Source organism: Pholcus phalangioides, unplaced genomic scaffold (genome assembly GCF_987345545.1).
Source record: "Pholcus phalangioides strain wild (caught in Gottingen) unplaced genomic scaffold, Ppha-v1.0 ptg000028l_1, whole genome shotgun sequence".
Classification (NCBI taxonomy): domain Eukaryota; kingdom Metazoa; phylum Arthropoda; class Arachnida; order Araneae; family Pholcidae; genus Pholcus; species Pholcus phalangioides.
The window spans coordinates 6,353,344-6,375,556 of record NW_028301618.1 but is presented as its reverse complement, the minus strand read 5'-3'; the positions used below and the strand labels follow the sequence as shown (position 1 = coordinate 6,375,556).

The 22,213-nt window shown below is 38.0% G+C and overlaps 1 non-coding gene across 1 annotated transcript; it reads left to right on the top strand.

The window, feature by feature from the left end:
• The first annotated feature begins 7,031 nt into the window (after positions 1-7,031).
• Positions 7,032-7,162, top strand: LOC149067839 (U4atac minor spliceosomal RNA). The gene has a single exon (XR_016195314.1). It is a non-coding gene; the product is annotated as a U4atac minor spliceosomal RNA (small nuclear RNA).
• Positions 7,163-22,213: the final 15,051 nt, after the last annotated feature.

The following is a 22,213-nucleotide window of genomic DNA, read 5'->3' as shown; positions in this document are numbered from 1 at the left end:
AAACCAGGACACTCATTTCAACTTTTTTCGGGGAGGGGGCGGCGCGCAAAGAACATATACTCACTGTATGTACGTATATATACTATTTATAGTGTATTTTTGAAAGCGGGGGGAGGAGGACGACAATAGCCCCTAGATGACGGGTCTTTGGTAAACACATGGGCACACCCCCCGCGGTGGCGATTTCAAAAGAAGATGGAGCATCACAAAAATTATATCTGGTAAAAAATTTCAGGAATAACCAAATGAATTTGCCAAGTAGGATCTCAGTGGTCTATCAGATGACCTAAGAACCTTAGTTCAGTGACGCCGGAGACACACTTGTCCTTGTTGAGGGCGACGTCGCATCATGGAATCATCGAAGAACTTCTCTGAGACGTCTGTCGTGTTCTTCTTGAGTGACGCCCCACACTAAAGTGTCGTCTGTCAGGTTCGTCACGGCTGGAATACCCTGTAGAAGGTCTGCAATGTCTCGTTGAAAAACTTCTGGAGCTGAAGAAATTCCGAACGGAAGTCTCAAGAAACGGAACCTTCCGAAAGGCGTGATGAAATTCGTCAGCCTTCGGGACTTCTCTGCCAGTTTCTTCTGCCAAAACCCTGTTGTGGCGTCCAGCTTGGAAAAGATCCTGGCCTCTGGTGGTATTTGGCCCAACAGATGATCAACTGAAGGTAACGGAAAGTTCTCGCGTTGAACGCTGCTGTTCAACTTGGTCAGATCGACGCAGAGCCTGATGTCTCCATTCGGTTTTGCTGCTAATACAAGCGGAGCACACCATTCACTCGGTTCTGTCACTGATTCGATTATTCCGTCCTTCAACATCGCATCGAGATGCTGTTTTACTTTATCCATTAATGGGATAAGAACTCGCCTTGAAACGTGAACTGCAAAGGGCACGGCACCGGGCTTCATCTTGATTTCGTATTCTCCCTTCAGTTCTCCAAGCCCATCGAAAATTCGTGGAAATTCTTTTTCCGGGTCGACTTGAGCTAGGCTGTGAGCCGTCACTTCATTGAGTCGTTGAATCAACTTTAGTTGGACGATCGGGTCCCTTGATCACATAGACTTTTGCTGACTTGCAAGTTAGCTGGCACTCGAACATTCCCTTGACGTTCAAGTTCACTGCACCGGGACTCGAAAGATTCCGGTCAGGAGGCTTGAGTTTCGGAAATCTGCTTTTATTCCGTTTGTAGAGACTGTCTGGGATGACTGTCACATCTGCTGCTGAATCCAGCAGAAAATTGACTCGGACATCTCCGACTAAGACGTCTTCTTACCAAGTCTCTTTGTGCGATGACGCGGATGATACTAAGTAGCCAAGGAATGTCCTCGACGTCTTCACCCCGACTTTACGCACTGACGAAATGTTCGCAGCTACCCTTGACTTGCAAACCCTAGCGAAGTGGTTTTTCTTACGGCACGTGGCGTCCTTGGCTGGGCAGGAATTCTTGTCATGAAACTTTGCTCGTCCGCACCAAAAACAAAATGAAGCTTCATTCTTACTGCGAGCCTGGCCCTGCTTTTCCTTCGTTGATTGCTCTTGTTTCTTGAACTCTGAGCCGTGGATTCCTGTGACCTGGTTTCACGCAGGGTTATGTAACTCCTCTTGACTGATTCGTATTGTTTTGCCATGGTCGTAGCTTTCTCCAGCGTCAGACCTTGCTCCAGCTGAAGCTTCTCGGACAATCTTCGGTCGCTGACACCCACGACGATGCGGTCGCGAATCATCTCTCGGAGAGCTTGATACTCGCATGACTCCGCTAGCACACGGAGAGCAGAGATGAACTCCTCCACTGGTTCTCCGGAGTGTTGAACTTGGCCCGCTCGTATATGATATTTTTCCTGGGCAAGAAATGTCCGTCGAATGCCGCTGTAACCAAATCGTACTCTCTTGGTCCTCCGCTTGATCACCCAACAAGTAGAGGAGCGTGTTGACTTGGTCTTTCTCGCCCTTCTTCGCTAGCCCTGACCCGTCGCGAAATCGTTCGAAGCGTTTCTTCCATTTTGGCCATTCGGATGGCGTTGTAAATGAAAACGGTTCGGGACACGGCACTTGAAACGTCGACATGTTCTTAGCCCTAACCATAGACTTATGTAAAGCGGCGATTTAGGCTTAGTTATTCGAACGTTAGTAATCGAGCTAAGACTTACTCAACGACGTTCGAAAACTGGATCGGTGGATCCTTTGGGATCACGCAGCTGCCACCATGCTTCGCTTGGCCTCCTAGACATATTGCGATTCAAGTATACACTAGAGCCAACGAGAATAACTTATAATCATCTTTATTTACATAGACGCCTAAACCAGAGCGTCCGACATCTCTCATGTCCAACAACCTTCTATCTCCTCGGCCTCATGGCCTTTTCACCCAATCCGATTATTATACATCACTTCATTTCACTTCCGACACGGGCACAGATCCTAGCCACCTCCTTCGGTAAGCTATTGATGAGATACGTAATCCACAATTCTTCCGGAATCTGGTGTAATCCCATGTGTCGTTCGAACAGGACCAGAAACAATGAAATGTCATCCGATGATTCAAAACGCGGAACTGACACTTGATAGTCCCGATTTGTCAGTCGGTCGAACGGCAGCTTGGCACTTCTCCGCTTCTATCCTCAGTCTCTCGAGTTCAAACTGCATTTCTGCTCGCCGAATTCTCTCTTTCTCTCCTCTGTTTCTTCTCGTCGAATTCTTCTACGAGGGTCTGTAGCACTCCTTTTGCGAAGACCTCGTCTTATTCTTTACTGGACGTAATAACTTTCTTTAGCTCTATCACTTTCATCTCGGGTTCGCCCATCTCTTCGGCAAGGCGACGGAGTTAGTCTCTTCGATATTTCGCTAAATAGGCCATTTTCACTCACTTGCTACCTAATTAGGATGTCTGCTTAGCTAAAACACTCACGTGTCTATTTTAAAACGTTGGACACGTGACGAATATGAAGCATTCCTTTATTTTGCATTAACCTGCGAAAACACACAACCCTTCGTCATGTAGGTTAAAATCGAACGCCTCGAGAATGTCTTCGTCTCTCGATACAACTTAAATCTCACGTGTCTCGTGAATAAAAGTATTGCTGTACATCCTTGTTAACAGCTTGCCTGTTACAAAATTAAAAATGCCTAAGTAAAAGATATGTTGAAGGTTTTTTTTTGCATATGCAGGGATTTTTTTTGTAAATGAATATGCACCAAGAAATAGAAAATATTCAGAAAATTGAATTTTCTGGATGTAATGCCGAAACTGATATTTGGGAAGAAAAGTGATTTGTCTTCTCCGGGAATCGAACCCGAGTCCCCCTTGCATATCGGGCAAGTGCGCCGACTAATACACCCGATACATTCTTTTCAAGTCCTTATTACACGCATTAGTAGCGTGAAGCGCCGAGGCACCATCTCTTAATAGAAAATATTCATTTTAAAACCATATCTGCTTTTTTTTTTGCATATTTTGATTTTTTTTTAAATGCATATTTTCTCATTTTTGATAATTTTTTTTCATGATTTTAACTTATATATTTTGGGTTTTAATACATATTTCGCCACTTTTTAGTGCATATAATCCGGGCTCATCAAAATTCACACGACTGAAATGTGGCCTGCGTGCCACGGCACGAGAGCTAAAGTAATGGGAAAGAAGCTGATTTTTTCCTGTTAGCCCTATAGCACCGAGAGAATAAAGAGGACATTGATTCTGCGGGTGTGTGTATTTTACATATTTTCAGAAAATACATTATTCAAGTGAATCATTGGATTTCTGAACAACGTTAAACAATTTGCATTTAAAATCCAATTCCTTTTGCAAGACTCCGGCAAGAGACATTTCTGGCAAATCTGTTCTCGTAGAAAAGTAATTTCCCATTGACTTAACATTGCATGCATGAGCTCGGAAAAATATCTGTCAAAAATAAAATATTTTCTCTAAAAAATTTGAAATAAATGTCCTGGTAATGGAGGATGTTTGGGGCTTCTGCTCCCAAAAAAAATGATTTGAGAACAATTACTCTGGTAAACAAATCGTCAATAAACAGTAGTTTCGCATTGCTTTATCATTAGATGTCATGCAATAAATGTGATGGCATCACCAAAACAATGAAAGCGAAAATTAAAAATCCGGTTTTACGCCCCACCTGACGGATGACGTCATTTATCTCTTTAATGATTCGTTCCTCGTTTCTTCGCTCCTCCCACAATTGATGACGTTTTGCGTCTCTCATTCGTTCGATGATGACGTCATGAAGTCCTTACGCTGAAACTCAATGCTACCCATTTGAATCGGGGCACATAATCAAGTGGTCTGGCGATGTGCCTCGCTGATCTATAAATACGGGACGAGTCACTTTACTGATCTGGGAAGAGGGCGAGGAATATTTTAGTGGTTTGGGGTTGCGCTCATGGCCCCCACATCCTGTAGCGGGGATCTGTTGTGGGCCCCCTTCTGTAGCTAATTTATAGCGTGAAAAAGCAAAAAAAAAATCCCAGGACTAGAGCCCTGTCAGGCCCCCCCCCCCATGTGGGGCGTGGGCTATGGTTGTGCCACGATCACTCAAGTCATCTGAAAATATGCTGCTCCGCCTGAGCGTCGCGGGTCACTGATTCGCTGCACATTCTCAGATCACTAAGTTATTTTTGAATGTGACGTAGGTTGCTTGAGTGATCTCTAACTGTGCTGCGGGGTGTGACTAAAGTGGTCTGGAGATTTCGCCTTCGACATTTTACCCCCGAAAATTTCGCATCCCTGACATTTTGTCTGGAGTGACCGTGAGAGTATGTGAACGATCACGCAAGTGCGTGACTCACTGAATTATTGGCCATATGAGCGACCAAGTGAGTTACTAGAAGATGGACCATAGGAGTGACCAAGTGAGTTACTAGACGATAACCATATGAGTGACCAAGTGAGTTAAATATTTGGGATGTTTTCTCAACAAAAAATTTTTCACCTCATATTAATTTCGTTAAAAACAAATAGATAAATGGGAATGTTAAAATTACATTCCCACAAGCCAAATTGTCACTCAAAAACCAAAATTATATTGTACAAAACCATACTTAGACCCACCTTGCTTTACGCTTCTCCTGCATGGTCTCATTCATGTAAAATGAATATTAGGAATGTACAGACCACATGCAAAATAAGATCCTCAGGAGGTTTGCTAAAGCGCCTTGGTTTATTAGAGGAACCAATATCAGAAATGATTTAGGCATTCCTCATATCTTTGATTTTATCAAGAGTGTCAACAAAGATCAATACGACAGAATGAAAGAATCTGTATATCAACATCTTAGAGACATTGTGGAATATGATACCCTAGTATTGAGGAAATATAAGCCTTAACAAATTTTTCATTTAGACTGGAATTTGTTGTAATTCATTCAATTCCTTTTTCTAAATACTTGTAAATATTGGATTCACTTCTCTTTCATTTTGCTTTGACTGAATAGAATTTTTCATAGATATACATATTTTACTCATTGGTACTCTATGAATATAGTTGATTTTTTCCTTTTGTAAATAATTTTGAGTGAATGAGCACTTACTGAACGGAATTCATTTTATTTTTGGTTGTAATTATCATACATTATCACATATTTGAACTTTTGATCATCAATTTTGATATGAAATCCTGTGAATATAGTTGATTTTTTCCATTGTAAGAACTTTCTATTCAATGAGCAGATTGTAATTATCACATTTTTGAAAGAACTTCTGAACTGTATAAATTTTCGTATGTGAGGTTTTTGCGCTGCGACTCCCATGCAGTGTTTTTTCTCCTGCGAACTGAACTGTCTGAGCTATATTTTTGGTGATTGTGTTGAAATATTATGGTTGTAGTATCCGGTGTTTGTTCACTGAAATGTGTTGGTTGTTGTGCAAGAACTCTTCGGCATATATTTGTTTAGCCTGATTATTGAACATTCTTCATTTTTTTTTTTCTTTCCTTCTTCATAGGCCTTCCTGGCCAATTCGTATGCCGGCAGTCGTCCTCAATTGGATGGTAATCGGCTCTACATTCTATTCTGGTCTGGTAATGGCAGCTGCGAAGTCACCCTTGACTTCCATAGAGTAATGTGCTTTTGTGACAACTATCTGTCGATGACGACAGTGTTGAAAAGATTCGAAAAGTGCCTGATCTGGATCCAATATTCTTGTGTATTTTTCATGAGCATGTCCGATGGCCCGTGTAAACATGAACAGGCAAATCAGTTCAAGGTGAATCAGGGCTCCCAGGAACGCTCACCGAGCATCAAAACAAGAAGCTATTCGAGAAGAGTATCAAACGCATCTGCCAACAAGGCGGAAGCTAAAAAGAATGGCAAATAATTCGTCCCCCCCGTCTCAATAGGCGATTCAATTCTAGGAAAAGGACTTGTCGGAAACCGATTCGATTAAGAATCCCTAAACATCGATTGCAAACCTAACCCACCAATATCGATTAAGACTCCCTCATCATCGAATCAGAAAAGGGGAAATTTCCTCCGCCGTCGATATTCCCGCCTCGGCGGATAGCGATAATGCCCCCCCCCCCCCCAAATGACGAATCACCTCTCCTACTGACCAGGAAGGCGACCCTAGATGCATGTCCATTTATGGGGGTCTCACCAACACCCACTGAAAATTCTCTAGTAGGTGTAGGTCTCACTCACACCAAAAAAGTTACAGAATCCCTCTCATTGTAATAAATCAGTGGTCAAGTTGGCATGTTACGCAAATTGAAATTAACAGGTTTTGCCGACATAAGCCAGAAATAAAATGTTTTCAACGGAATGACCATCAGAGCTCATTTACCTCATTGTTTTCTTCAGCTTTTCTGTAATCCACATACCACGCCATCTATTGTTGATAGTATCTTAGGTATTGATATACGTGTACCTAAAATACTTTTGATGCCAATACGTATTCAATTATAATTAAATATAATAAGTCCCTGTTTCGTATGAAAAAAAAATCAAGTTTGATCGAACATTACTAGTTAACGTAAAATAAAAGTAAAGTTTTTCGGTATTAATTTGTTTCTTGATTTTTCAGCCGTCTTTGTCGAGGGGAATGTAGCTGTCCAATGAACGCTATGTGAGGGCAGTTTGCTGACACCCTGCGACGCTTTGTGTATCGCACCGCCATTTGCTGAAGTGGGTGTGTTGGTGCAATTCTTGGAGCCCTCTGGGTGTTAATAAAGAAAATGTTATAATTGCTATTTATGTGAAGGATTTTAACAGCTGCCTAATGCCCGTGCTGGGAATCGAACTCGCGTCCAAAGCCGCTTGAAAGAACTCTTAATGCAGCTTTGCTCGCGTCCTTTCACTTTCCGGGTAAACGCACTAGACCAGTGGTTCTCAACCGGGGGCCATATGGCCCCAAGTGGGCCCTAGGATATTCTAGGGGGGCCACGGATGAAAATCTCGCAAAAGGGGAGCCACGAAGAAGTTTATGAAATTAAATTTTTTTAGTCACTCTGACTAAAAAAATTTAATTGCAAACAAAATGCATAGAATAGCATATCTTTCTCGCAAATTTTCCCTTATTCAAGTAACATTAACATGAGGAAGAAAATAAAATAAGTTCATGTAATCTCTGTGGTTTTACGACTTGCTTGGGAGTGACAGTAGGCCCTGACACAAACTATTAGAAAAGGTTTAAGCAAATTGGAGTAAAGTAACTTGTAAAGACAGAAAATTGTGTGTGTTCGAAGACTTTTCATTCAAAAAGGGCTGCTATAAGGAAAGCAGACAGATTTGTTGACCATTCATTGACATTCTTTTGAGTGCTGGTAGTAAATGCAATCCAAGAAGTCGATAAGTGCAAAATGAAAGCTTTTTTAAAAAAAAAACCCCATCGTTTTCATGCAATTACAGACGGAAAGCCATCTAGTTTAGCACAAAGCTATCTTCAGTAGTGGTCTGATGGGGAATATATTTATAAAAATCGAATAAAGAATGATTACCCTGGGGTGTTTTTTCATGAATTTTGAGGGGATGCCAATTCATTGCCTTTGCTGAAAACAAAGTCGAATTCAGTTATAACGAACTTCAAGGGATCAAATCATACATGAGCAAAAATACCCACGAAATTTAATTTTTTATACTACATTGCTGTATAACTTAAGAAACTATAATTGCATAAAATTACTGTTGTTTTAATCGCAAGTGTTCATATGCCATTCCTTTCAATTTAACAGGAAAAACGTAATTTTGAACAAATTTAAGACGGTCTTAACGTCATTTGGTTTGCTGATTGGTGTCTATATGCAATCCAAGAAGATAATGTATTAAGACTTCCTCTAAGATTGACGCCACATCTTTAAAGTTTTTTAATCGATACCGCAATGCTTCCTATTAATTAACTGACTTACTACTTAAGCCTGCTGCTGGCCTATTACTGACCTTTGACGACCAAACACACCCTGCTTCCCATCTCATTGAGATATCGAAGCGTTCCCGGAGGATGTCTGGAAATTTTATTAGATATCTTCAGGATAATAAATAAAAATATTACATATAGTTTGCACATATAAATTCACACATAATCAATGTTCGTCAATGGACGGATCATAATATATGGAGGAAAAAAAATCAACTATATAATCTACATCGTAATCTTCCGAAAGTTCTTGATTCCATCCGAAGATGAACACTAGCACCATGCGCTCTAAACAGCGTCCCTTGACACTGTGGTCATAGCCTTGTTGAGGTGTAATATATATAATCTTAATTTTTACAAGTTGATCAGACATTCATCAGTACGAAATGTCGATAGGCGCCTATTATTGGCCTGCAACATCCCAAATAATTTCAATGTAATTTTCCTATCCTGCAAGAACAATGTTGTGGACATTAATAACAAAAATCTTAAAGGGCGTATGACCACATTTAAAGCAATTTAAATCCGTTTATTTGAGACTCACTGCGTCTGTTGATTTCTCAGAAAAGTGCAATAAATTCTCACGTAAGTCTTCACTTTGAAATGTCAGTAACCGGCTGAATTCGTCTCTTTGTATCTGTCAACCTAAAATTTATGGTTTTTAGTGTTGATAATAAGCATGCAAAACCAATTCAGCGACGCGCTTTCACAATCTGCAAAAGCTGCGTGGATTTGATAGTTTGAAATGTCTAAATGCCAAAGATTTGGAGAGTTCGAATCAAAATGAAAATGTCAAATAATTTAAATTGTTCTTTGTATAAATGAAATATTTTATTATTGAAAGCTATATATAGAGATTAATCGTGACCGTAGTCAAACGTCTCATAAATGTGAAATTTTGTCATAAAACTGCGAGTGAGGCGCGAATCCCCTTGCGTACAAGTGGAATTTCGAGGCATTTACGCACAACCGAGCCCCTCTTGGTCATTTTTCTTTTTTTTCTTCCCACACTTTGTTTCCTTCCTAAATTTATAAAAGTAAAAAAGACATAATCATTATAAAAAGGGCTGTTTTCAGATCAAATTGCGGAAGTTCAATTACTTTACTGCAAAAATGTCAGATTTTTTTTCGGGGGAGGGGGGAATACAGTCAAACCCCATTATAATGAACTGCAAGATACCGGAGAAATCACTTCGTAATAACGAAATTTCGTTACAAAGGAATATCAGATTTTTATATTGTTCCTATGTAAACTTACCCGGGGATTAGAAAAGTTTTCGGTAAAACGATATTTTTTCCCGTTATAACGGGAGTCGACTTTATTTCGTCCCAAACTATTTTTTACGTGTATATGCAGGCTCATGGGTAACAGGGCGTATGACACTTTACTGGCGGGCCATTAGTCTTAGAGACATACCCAACTAGAAAAAGTATCCAAATCCCGCGTCCAACTCAGATATGTCATTCATGTTGTAAGGGGTTGTCCAGTTATAAAATTAAAAAAAAACTTTTTATACCATCCCCGTGTGCCAAAGAACCCAATTAAGACGTTGTTGCTCTGTCTTTCCCGATGCCAACTAAAATAATTTCACGTTTCTAAGTGCAATATTCACCGAGATATGAAAATTCGAAAAATTTGGGAATAAACATTTACGGATAAAATGATTTCCCCGTACTTAATGCTGGTTTTTTTTTTCCAACTTTCTTCGAATATCTCAGTGAATATTGCACTTGGAAACGTTGAATTTTTGTGTTGGAGACCGGGAAACAACTTTCACATTGGGTTTTGGGGCACAGGGTGTCCGCATAAAGAGTTAACATTTTTATTTTAATAACTATGTAACCCCTGGCAACATGAATCAAATATCTGAGTACTACACATTATTCGGGTACTTTTTCCAACTGGAAGTATGTTTCTAGGACCAATGGTTCGCCAGTAAAATGTCATATGCCCCGTTACCTATGTGCCCTGTATATTAAATATAGTACGGACTGTTATGTGAAATATTGCCCTGTGTTTAAGCCAATACGCACGTTGCTTCGTTCTCCTGCGAGAGAGCGGTCACATTATGAACCAAAAATCCACTTGAAGGAAGCTTGTCACATCCAACGAAATATCAGATTTTGACCGTATCGAAATTGAAGTCAACAAATTGATAATTTTCTTATTTGAAAATCTGATTATTTATATTTTCCAATGGGCTTGAACTCCTGATAATGAATCATTATTATATTCACATGAACAGTGTTGTCACTGCGTACATGATTTCTCTGGAATGAATGGTTCAAACAAATATTTACAAAATTTTCGCACGTATTTTAGTTCATTTTTTTGAATTGATAGTAGGGCCGCAACATGAACCTATATCCTTGATACATGTATTATTGTTGAAAACGATGTGGAAGGTTGAACTTTTCAATTGTGATTCATTTGTGTGTATGTACTCCCTCATTACTACTTTTATCCTCATGAAGAGAATAAAATTAATAAAACTGCTTGCTACCACTTTTTGCGATTTTTATCATTATAAGAATGCGCATTTTGGAAGCTACAACTGACATTTCTCAATGAAGCCATAACCATTTACACACACAAAAGAACTAATTTGGAAATAATACAAATTTCATCATCCAGTGAAGAGTAACTTGATGGCATTGTGCCGTCTTCAAGCGCAGAGTTTACATTGATTGAAAATAATTTATTCTATTTTTTACTGTCTTCTATTATGTTTGTTTTGATTTTTCATTATTTTCATAAATTAAAAATTAATCAAATTAAATTCAAACATATTTATACTTCAGACAATGTTTGAATAACTATCTTCAAATGGGAAAACGGGGGGGGGGGGAGTAGAAAATTATTCACGTTCGCAAGGGGGCCCATGGACAAAAAAAGGTTGAGAACCACTGCACTAGACCAGTGGTTCTCAACCGAGAGCCATATGACCTCAGGGGGGCCACGGATGAAAATCTGGCAAAAGGGGAGCCACGGCTACTGATACGGGGGGCCACGAAGAAGTTTGTGGAATTAAATTTTTTTAGTCACTCTGACTAAAAAAGTTTAATTTCAAACAAAAAATGCATAGAATATATTTTTCGCAATTTTTCCGCTATTCAAGTAACATTAACATGAGGAAGGAAATAAAAAAAGCGTTGCATGTAATCTCGGTGGGTTTACGACTTGGGAGTGACAGTAGGCCCTGACACAAACTATAGAAGAGGTTTAAAGCAAAATGGAGTAACTGTAAAGACAGAAAGTTGTGTGTGTTCAGACTTTTCATTCAAAGAAGGCTGCCATAAAGAAAGCAGACAAAGATTTATTGACCATTCATTGACATTTTTTTGAGTGCTGGTAGTAAATGCAATCAAAGAAGTAGATGGGTAAGAAATGAAAGCTTGTGTGTAAAAAAAAGAAACCATCGTTTTCATGCAATTACAGACGGATAGCCATCTAGTTTAGCTCAAAGCTATCTTCAACCGGCACTGAGTGGTCTGATCATTGATCATTTTTGTCGCTCCACGGTCATTTTCTGCACGCGAGGGCTAATTAGACCCCGGGAGACCTACAATTTATTGCCAATTCCGAAAGGCAGGCTTGTTTCTTATACTCATCGAGAGATTGGTGCGCTAACCCCTCGATGGGGGACTCCGGGCGGTAGCAATTTTTTGCTGCGGTCAAGTCGCCATTTTTTGTTGTACCCCTGTGTCAGGAAAGTTTTCTGACAAGGACGAACCGGGTAACGAACTCGCGACACTTCTAAACCTGAGTGGTCCGATGGGGAATATATTTATAAAAATCGAATAAAGAGCGATTGCTCTGGGGTATTTTTTCAATGAATTTTTGGGGAGGGGGTGTGCCAACACCCATCGCCTCCACTGAAAAGAAATAAAGTCGAATTCGGTTATAACGAACTCCAAGAGACCAAATCATACACGAGAAAAAATACCCGCGAAATTAAATTTTTTAAAACTACATTGCTGTATAACTTAAGAAACAGTAATTGCATAAATTTGCTGTTGCTTCAATCGCAAGTGTTCATATGCCATTCCTTTCAATTTAACAGGAAAAACGTGATTTTAAACATATTTACGACGATCTTAACGTCATTTGGTTTGCTGATTGGTTTCTATATGCAATCCAAGCAGATAATGTATTGGTCTGTATCTGTCAAACTAAAATTTGTGGTTTTTAGTGTTGATAATACGCATGCAAAACCAATTCAGCGACGCATTTTTCACAATCTTCAAAAACCTCGTTTTATTTGATAGTTGGAAATGACGTCTAAATGCCAAAGATTTGGAGTTCGAGTCAAAATGAAAATGCCAAATAATTGAAATTGTGCTTCGTATAAATGAAATATTTTAATATTGAAAGCTATATATATAGAGGTTAATCGTAACCGTAGTCAAACGTCTCATAAATGTGAAATTTTGTCATAAAACTGAGTGTAAGGCCCGAATCCCCTTGCACACAAGTGGAATTTGGAGTGCATTTACGAACAACCGAGCCCCTCTTGGCCATCCTCTTGGCCATTTTTCTTTTTTTCCCCCCACCCTTTCTTCCTTCTGTTTCCTTCCTAAATTTATAAAAGTAAAAAGGACATAATCATTATAAAAAGGACTGCTTTCACATCAAATCGCAGATTTTTTTTGGTGGGGATACAGTCAACCCCATTATAATGAACTCCAAGAGACCGGAGTAATAATGAAATTTCGTTAAATTTCAGATTTTTATATTGTTCCTATGTAAACTTATCCGGGGGGATTAGAAAAGTTTTCTTTAAAACGATATATTTTTTCCGTTATAACGGTATTCGTTAAAACGAGAGTCGACTGTATTTCGTCTCGAAGTATTTTTTTACGTGTATATGCAGACTGCATATGTAACAGGGCGTATGGCACTACTTGCGAGTAGTTAGTCTTAAAGACATACCCAGCTGGAAAAAGTATCCAAATCACGTGTCCAACTCAGATATGCCATTCATGTTGTGAGGGGTTGTATAGTTATAAAATAAAAAAAAACAACTTTTTACACCATCCCCGTGTGCCAAAGAACCCAATTAAGAAGTTGTTGCTGTCTTTTCCGATGACAACTAAAATAATTTCACGTTTCTAAGAGCAATATTCACCGAGATATGCAAATTTGAAAAATTGAGGAAATTTGGGAAAAAAAAAACTGCATTAAATGCTGGTAAAATGGTTTCCTCGCATCTAATGCTGTTTTTTTTTCCAACTTTCTTCGAATATCTCAGTGAATATTGCACTTAGAAACGATGAATGTTTTTGTTGGAGACCGAGAAACAACTTTCCGATTGGGTTTTGGGGCACAGGGTATCCGCATAAAAAGTTAACATTTTTATTTTAATAACTATGTAACCCCTGGCAACATGAATTAAATATCTGAGTACAACACATTATTCGTGTAATTTTTCCTACTGGAAGTATGGCTCTAGGACCAATGGTTCGCCAGTAAAATGCCATATGCCCCGTTACCTAAGCGTCCTGTATATTAGACATAGTACGGACTGTTATGTGAAATATTGTGTTGTGTTTAAGCCAACTCGCAAATTGCTTCGTTCGCCTGCGAGAGAGCGGTCACATTATGAACCAAAAATCCACTTGAAGGTAGCTTGTCACACATCCAGTGAAATATCAGATTTTCACCGCATCGAAGTTGAAGTCAACAAACTGATAATTTTCTTATTTGAAAATCTGATTAGGGGTCACTCAAGTATTACGTCAGCATCGAAGGGAGGGAGGGGGTTTCGGATTTGCTGACTTTTGATGATAAGGGAGGGGGGGTTTGAAGGTTGCTTACGTAATCAACCACCCCTTTTTGAAGATATAAAATATTCTAAGCTGCTGACGAAATCTTGCTGACGAGGGAAGGGGGGGGGGGTCAGTGTTTTGCTGACAGGGGGGGGGGTCAAAAATGGCTGAAAATCTGCTTATGTAATACTTGAATGGCCCCTTATTTATATTTTCCGATGGGCTTGAAATACTGATAATGAATCATTATTATGTTCATATGAACAGTTTTGTCACTGCGTTACACAATGACAAAATCCGTATATACCGGGTGACTTGAAATGTTACGCCGTCCGCCAAAGCAGTTTTTTTTTTTTTGCCTTGTAGCATTTGCAGCGAATTCACAATGGCACTAACAATTTTAAGGGAATTAAAATTAATTTAATACTCTAGAATACACTTTAAGACATTCATTTTTGAAAATATTGTTGGTACTGCTACCTACTTCAAAATCAGAAGTGCCTTATGTGGTGATGACGAAGCTCAGGTATAGAAAACTAAAGTCTTCATTCAACTTTGCTCCTTATAAAGAAAGCTTATAAACTGACCTGAAAGATCAAACTTCCTGTTCAGTAACTTTTCAAGACCCAAAGAGAAATCCAAAACAAAGGACGTCGACACAAACAGAAGACAGGTAAGATCGTAAGAAGTGAATTTTCCCACACTCCACTTTATAGTAATGTGCTGCCATCTAATGTCAAATTTAAAAGTGACTCATGTGGTGATGATGAAGTTTAAAGCAAAAAAACTATATTCTTTATTCCGCTCAGTTCCTTATAAACAAACTCATAAACTGAACTGGAAATTGAAACTAAAAGTTCGGTTATTTTATTTGAGCATAAGGAGACGTCCAAAACAAAGAACCTCTGAATGAGCAGACGACAGACAACAAGTCGGTTTGTTCGGTTCCTTACAAGCTTAGCTCACAAACAGAACTGGAAGTTTGAACTGCCAGTTCGGTTGTTTTTTCAGGACACAAGGAGACGCCCGAAACAAGTAACCTGGAGAGAAGCAGACGACATTACTGGTGGGACTTATTACTGGAGGGAGAATCCAGCCACCGCGACTGCAGCGACATCAAATGCAAGGAAATCGCGTGACTCGGTCAAAACAAACTTCTCGCCTGGCAATTTTTCCAAAGAAATGTACAGTTCGGTCTCCAAATATTGGGTTTTAAAGATTTAAAAGAAGGATAGAGAGAGAAGAACTCATCTAAAAAGAGGTGAAAAAAGATTAAATTATTTTTATTTAATACCGGAATCATTTCTTTCATAATTTCTTGGATTTTCCTTCATTATTTTTTGAATATTCTTTCATTAATTCTAGAATTTTATTTCCTTCATTAATTATTATTTCTTTCATTACTTCTGAAATAATTGCTTTCATCAATTCTGGATTTGTTTCTTTCATTAATGCTGGAATTATTTCTTTTATTAATGCTGAAATTATATCTTTCATTGATTTTCTGTGATTCTGATATCTCATGAATTCTGGAATTATCTCTTTTTCATTAATTTTGGAATTATCTCTTTTTCATTAATTTTGGAATTATCTCTTTTTCATTAATTTTGGAATTATCTCTTTTTCATTAATTTTGGAATTATCTCTTTCATTAATTTTGGAATTATCTCTTTCATTAATTTTATTATTATCTTTCATTAATTTTATTAATATCTCATTAATTTTATTATTATCTTTCATTAATTTTATTATTATCTTTCATTAATTTTATTATCATCTCTTTCATTAATTCTTTCACTAATTTTCGAATTATCGCTTTTATCAATGCTGTAATTCTCTCTTACATTAATTATACAATATTTTCTTTCATTAATGATTATAACTTTCATTAATTTTGGAATCATCTCGTCCATGCTGTGAAATTATTTTTTCATTTATTGTTTTAATCTCCTATTTATGCCATTAGGAAATAACGGGGGGGGGGGGTCGTGTTTGTTTTCACCGAGTCACGTGATGTTCCGACGGAAGATATTGGGGGACACAGTTCTCAGCACTGCCAAGGCGGAGACCACCTACTCTCTCCAAAGGCTTGATTTATATACTGTTGGTGCTGCCATTTAATCTCGAAATTTCAGGCAACTCATGAGATGATGAAAGAGAGATCGGGAAAGTTCTTTGTCATTTTCTGGCATGAAATTTTTTTATGAGACGAAAATTTCGGTAACAAAATTCGTACACATTTGCGACAATCGATTTTATGTAGAAAAAATAATTATTTCTTTCCACAAAAACATTCGGACAATATGGATAATCGAACAAATAAGTGAAAACACGGATTATATGGTCTTCGGATAGGGTTACCAGATTCAAAACTGAAAAAGGGGAATGCCTGGTGCGAACCTTAGGCAGTGCCGTCTTAACGCATGCTTCCCCCCCCCCCCCCCGGGCCATGCCCGAAGTGCCTCAGGAAAACGAGACGTAGTTTAATTTTTCGAGAATTTTCCAGGTAGGGCCTCCAAAAAATCCCTTGGCTCGGGGGGGGGGCTATGATGGTATTACGACGATCCTGCCTGTCAGCCCCACCCTTGTGGGGGTTCATGGAATTCCAGTACTTGATTCCTTTGCTTCTATTAATTTACATTAATTACACAAAAATAGCAATAAAAAATTCGAAAAATGATCAAAGTTATCGAATTGCAACGTATATTTGATAAAGAGATGATGAAGCGCTTTAAAAGTACGACAAAATGTTATGACTGTTCAATATGATTCAAGCCACGATGTCAACAGCTGGACCACGCGCTAATTATTATTAATGATCTACGAATTTTGTAAAATTAATTTAAATGTCATTCTCTCTCAATGGGTCGTGTTTGATTACGATACAGGCTATCAACGCGTTCATGAAATAATGAAAAAAATTAGAGTAATAAAATGCGTTCTTTCTGGAAAAAAATTTCCCTTCAAGATTTATGTTCGCAACTCGAAAAGTTTGTAAGTCGGGAACAACTACATAAAATTTTTTTAGAGGGAGCCCCAAAAATTTTTTTTTGCATTGGGCCACGAAATTCTTCCGAGCCCGGACCTGTGTCCGATTTTGAATTTAAATATCTCAGGGAATAATGCAGTCAAAAACATGTGATTTGTTTGTTGGACTCGGAAGAGAAAGAGCAACAACTGTCTCATTGGAAATTAGGGGGGGGGGGATCGTACAAAAATTTACATTTTTTATTTCGTGTACACTGTATTTTCATCCTCAAAACTCGTGCAGGGTGATTTTTGGTCATATTTTGAGAATTTTTAAAATTATAACCATACCGCTACGACGAACGGTTGATGGATAAAGGCTGTACCAACACTCCAAGGGGAAACCATTGAATCTTATAATGGCCATAATATTACCAATAGGCAGGGCCGCAACTGGGGGGGGGGGCAGGCGAGTCTGGTGCCCCGGGCGCATTACAAAAGGGGGCGCAACTTCAACCTATCCTTCAGCATTACGGGGGGGGGGGGGCTTGCCTAAATGAGTAGTTGCCCTCGCTAACCAAGTATCCAGTTACGCAGTTGCGGCCCTGCCAATAGGTATCTTATTTCTGACGAATCGCCGTTATATTGGGTACTTTTTCTTTTAGATACATTCTCAAGTTTGTAATTTACACCTGGTAGCATTTCTTTTACTTCTATGGATCAAACTACGCAGTTGATCCACTAATGACACATAAAAATCATGTCCTTATTCTGTAGAACTTGGTTTGCTGCATGGGGCCCATCTGGTCACTTCTGGCAACCAAGTGACAATTAGATCTGGTTCCGATTTTCAAGAGTAAATATGCAAATAGGTAGGTAGGAATTTTTAGCAAGGTAGTAGTTCCTCTCTCAGAAAAGTCGCTTTGTATGCGGGCGTGTGATAATGTTAAGACAGCACTGGGCGTACTTTATGAAAATTGTGAAAAGCTAATCGAAAAACTTGGCAATAATGTGAAGTCTAGTTTGCAATATAATTAGATTCTCATCTTTCGTGCCATTCTTGTGATAATGATCTTCAACTGTACAATCAAGTGTTCTTACAATTTTAGGATCTTCTATCGGATGATGGATGCTGAAAAAAATCCGTACATTAAAAAGAAAGTACCATATGATATATTTTTGGTGGTGCCCCTTTAGTACTGATACCCTAAGCACGTGCTTATTTTGCTTAATGGTTAATACGGCCCTGTGACTTTCTCTGGAATGAATGTTTCGAACAAATATTTAAAAATTTTTCACACGTATTTTAGTTCATTTTTTTTAAGTTCATAGTATGGCTACAACATGGACCTATATCCTTGATACATTATTGAAAACGATGTGAAAGGTTGAACTTTTCAATTGTGATTCATTTCTGTGTGGCTACTCCCTCATTATATACCACTTTTAATCGCATGAAGAGAACAAAATTAATAAAACTGCTTGCTATCACTTTTTGTGATTTTCATCACTACAAGAATGCGTATTTTGGAAGCTACAACTGACATTTTCTCAACGAAACCGTAATAATTTACACAAAAATAAACTAATTTGAAATAATACAAATTTCATCCAGTACAGTAACTTGATGACATTATACCGTCTTCAAGCTCAGAATTTGCATTGATTGAAAATAATTTATTATATATATATATTTTTTTTTACTGTATTCTATTACGTTCATTTTTCTCTTTCGTTATTTTCATAAATTGAAAATTAATCAAATTAAATTCAAACATATTTATATACTTCAGACAATTTTTGAATAACTATCTTCTAATGGAAAAACGGGAAGGGGGGGGGGGGGGTAGAAAATTATTAATGTTCGCAAGAGGGAGCCATAGGAATGAGAAATGGTTGAAAGAGGGCCATGGACAAAAAAAGGTTGAGAACCACTGCACTAGACTACAGAGGCAACGAATTTCTCTTCAATCTTTCCTTGCAGCTCGTGTGCACTGAACGGGACCGTACGTAGACGGTCGGACCTAACTCAGGCCATACCTCACAATGCCACCAGGTAACTTCTCCGAGGATGATGTCACTCTCCGCTATCCATACGAAAGTTTTATCTTCGCATCAAGCTGCTAAAAACCTTCGTATGGATATTAGAGAGCGACATGTTTCTATAAGTCGCCATCTAGTGGCAATGGCAGCAACTTTGGTCTGAATTAGGCTCAGCTCCAAGGAAAGATTGAGAAATTCGTTGCCGATGTAGTCAAGGACGTGGGTTCGAATCCCCACAGGGCAACAGTTGAATTTTTCCTCTCCTTATCTTCGCATGGATAGCGGAGAGTGACATCATCTTCGGATAAATGCTATTTATTTAATTAAAGTAGATCTACACCAAAAAAAAAAAAATCCCCTTTTGTGTCATTTTTTTTAGTGCCCCTCCGACAATCGTACTCCGATGTCGGCATACTTTTTAAACATTACTGTATTTCATATATGAACAATCCTTTTAAATAATAATTCTGTCACTAGATGCCGCACTGAATAACGTTGGATAGAATTGCAGAGACATCTACTGAACAAATTTTCATCATATCTGGATTTCTATAAAAAAAATGAACCAAATATCTATTCAGAGTGAGTGTTAAGGATGCGTTCCAAATAAAACTAGTAGATTAGTAGTATTAGATAAAAGTATTAAAAGATAAATAACTGTTTGAAACATATTTTCTTCGTGTATTAAAATCTGTCGATTAATATTTGTAAAAAATAGCTTTATATAAGTACCTTAAATTTCTTGACTCGTTATCACGTCCGAAGGTCACCAATGTGCAAATCTACCATGCTAATTCATTTGTAGTTGGCGTGGGGTGAAAAATTTCGTTTACGAAGATTTGAGTTATGCTTCAAACAAAAGGAAAATTTCATAATACGAGGGAATCGTATTTTTTCGGAACTTATCCTATTATTTGACGCACATAAATGTGAAGAAGAGAAAAAGTTTTTTCATTCTCAGCACAACTCTGGTCTGTCACCATGGGCAATTTACTACCGTTCGAGTGTGTGCTCTAATAGTCTGAGTGCGTATATGGTGGTGTGCGTGAATTCATGCTGCCATCTATATTTCATATTGTGAGTGAAGTGTGATGATTGAATATTTGTAGCGCTGTTGCTCTCTGTGACGAGACTTAATTTTTTAGCGTAGCCGGTCAATTTTTCGCGCTCAACTCGTCGCGGTACAAGTATATCGCAGTATCAATTCGTCGCAGCTCCAATTCGTACCTGTGCAACTTTTCCGCCGTGTCAATTCGTCGTGACGTCAATTTATGTATTACAGCGCAGAATCAATTCGTCGAACCGTCGATTCTTCACTGTACATGTTCCACGCGAGCTTGTATGTAGGTTTTTGTGTTACACGTGAAATAAAAACATGAACTAAAGTGTACACGCAGTTAACTGAAAATAATTAATTTTTGTCAATGCAGAAAGGTCATCGAAATTAAAATTACAATATCAATTACATTTAAAAATTCAACTGCATATAAAAGTTTAATTATATTTGAAAATTCGGTTATAAAAATTTGAAATGTTAAATAACTGATTTTTGTTGTGATAAAATTTCAATATCATGTGGAAAAATTTCGGTTTGTATGATATTCCCCAAATTACAGTGAGCCTATCTTTAACGGTAAATTTCTATCTGCCCCATTACAATATCTCCATAAGAACCTGAAATATTTAATTAATTAATAATTCAATTAAATTAATATTTAATTTTCACCGTATAAGCCGCACTTCCCGCTTTTGTTGGGATTTCTCACAGCGAAGGGAGTTGGGCGCAGATCAAGGATAGAAATGTACAGTGCTTATCAATGACGATTCGATGAAGTTTTCATAATGCCCACAGGATGAGCACCGACAAAGGCAATGTAATCACCAATAAGAAAGATGACTATGGGTCAGTCGCATAGATACAATATAACCATTAATCTTATGTTTATAATCAGTCGCATATCTTTGGCTGGCTTGTTTGAATATTTTCGCATAGTTTTCATTAGTGTCTAAGCTTTTGATACAAGGTTGGTGTGCTTGGTCTACGGCTCCAGTCAACGATTAGTAAAAATTTCTTCTTACAATACAAATGAATTAACATTAACAGACAATGTAAGATTATTATATTCAGAGGTATATTTCCTAGGTGGGGAGGGGGTATGCGGGCTTTATCCCAAAATGACAAGTTCAAGTGGAAGGGCGTAACCAAAATTAAGTAATTGGTGATCAAGAACATGAATTAGAAAGGAAGAAGGAAGGCAAGGTTTGAATAGCCCACAGGTGGGAAAACTATAAATCCGCCTCTGATTATAGCCTACACTTATTAGGATAATTTTAATTTTAAAAACAATTCGTATCGTACGTATAAACACTGCACAATATCTAAACCTTTATTTATTTTCAGTGCTTTGAGTATCATTTTATTTACACTTATGTAGGTGAATATCGCAGTAAAACCCGATGATGATTTATAGAATAATACGTGATGGTATTTTGAACTACCATAATTTTTTTTTAAGATACGTAGAAGATTTCAATTTATTGCAATTGAAATTGAATTCAAACAATTTAATTTTAAAAAGTACTACATTATTTTTTGTCATCCGTATAACCTGTATCTCTCTTTAAGATACAACAAAAAAACTCAAATAAAGAAAATTAATAATAGTCTAATTCATTTTGAATTGCATTAAAAGTTTTTCTAATTTCGGAACATGAATTATGGGGGGAAAAACTTTCAAACACACACGTAAATCAACATATCATTTCCACGTTCGGTTTTGCAATATTCCATGTTTATGTCAACAGAAATATGTAGACCAAGCACACCAACCTTGTTCCAAAAGCTTAGACGCTAATGAAAACTATGTGAAAATATTCAAACAAGCCAGCCAAAGATATGCGACTGATTATAAACATAAGATTAATGGTTATATTGCATCTATGCGACTGACCCATAGTCATCTTTCTTATTGGTGATTATATTGCCTTTGTCGGTGCTCATCCTTTGGGCATTATGAAAACTTCATCGAATCGTCAATGATAAGCACTGTACATTTCCATCCTTGATCTACGC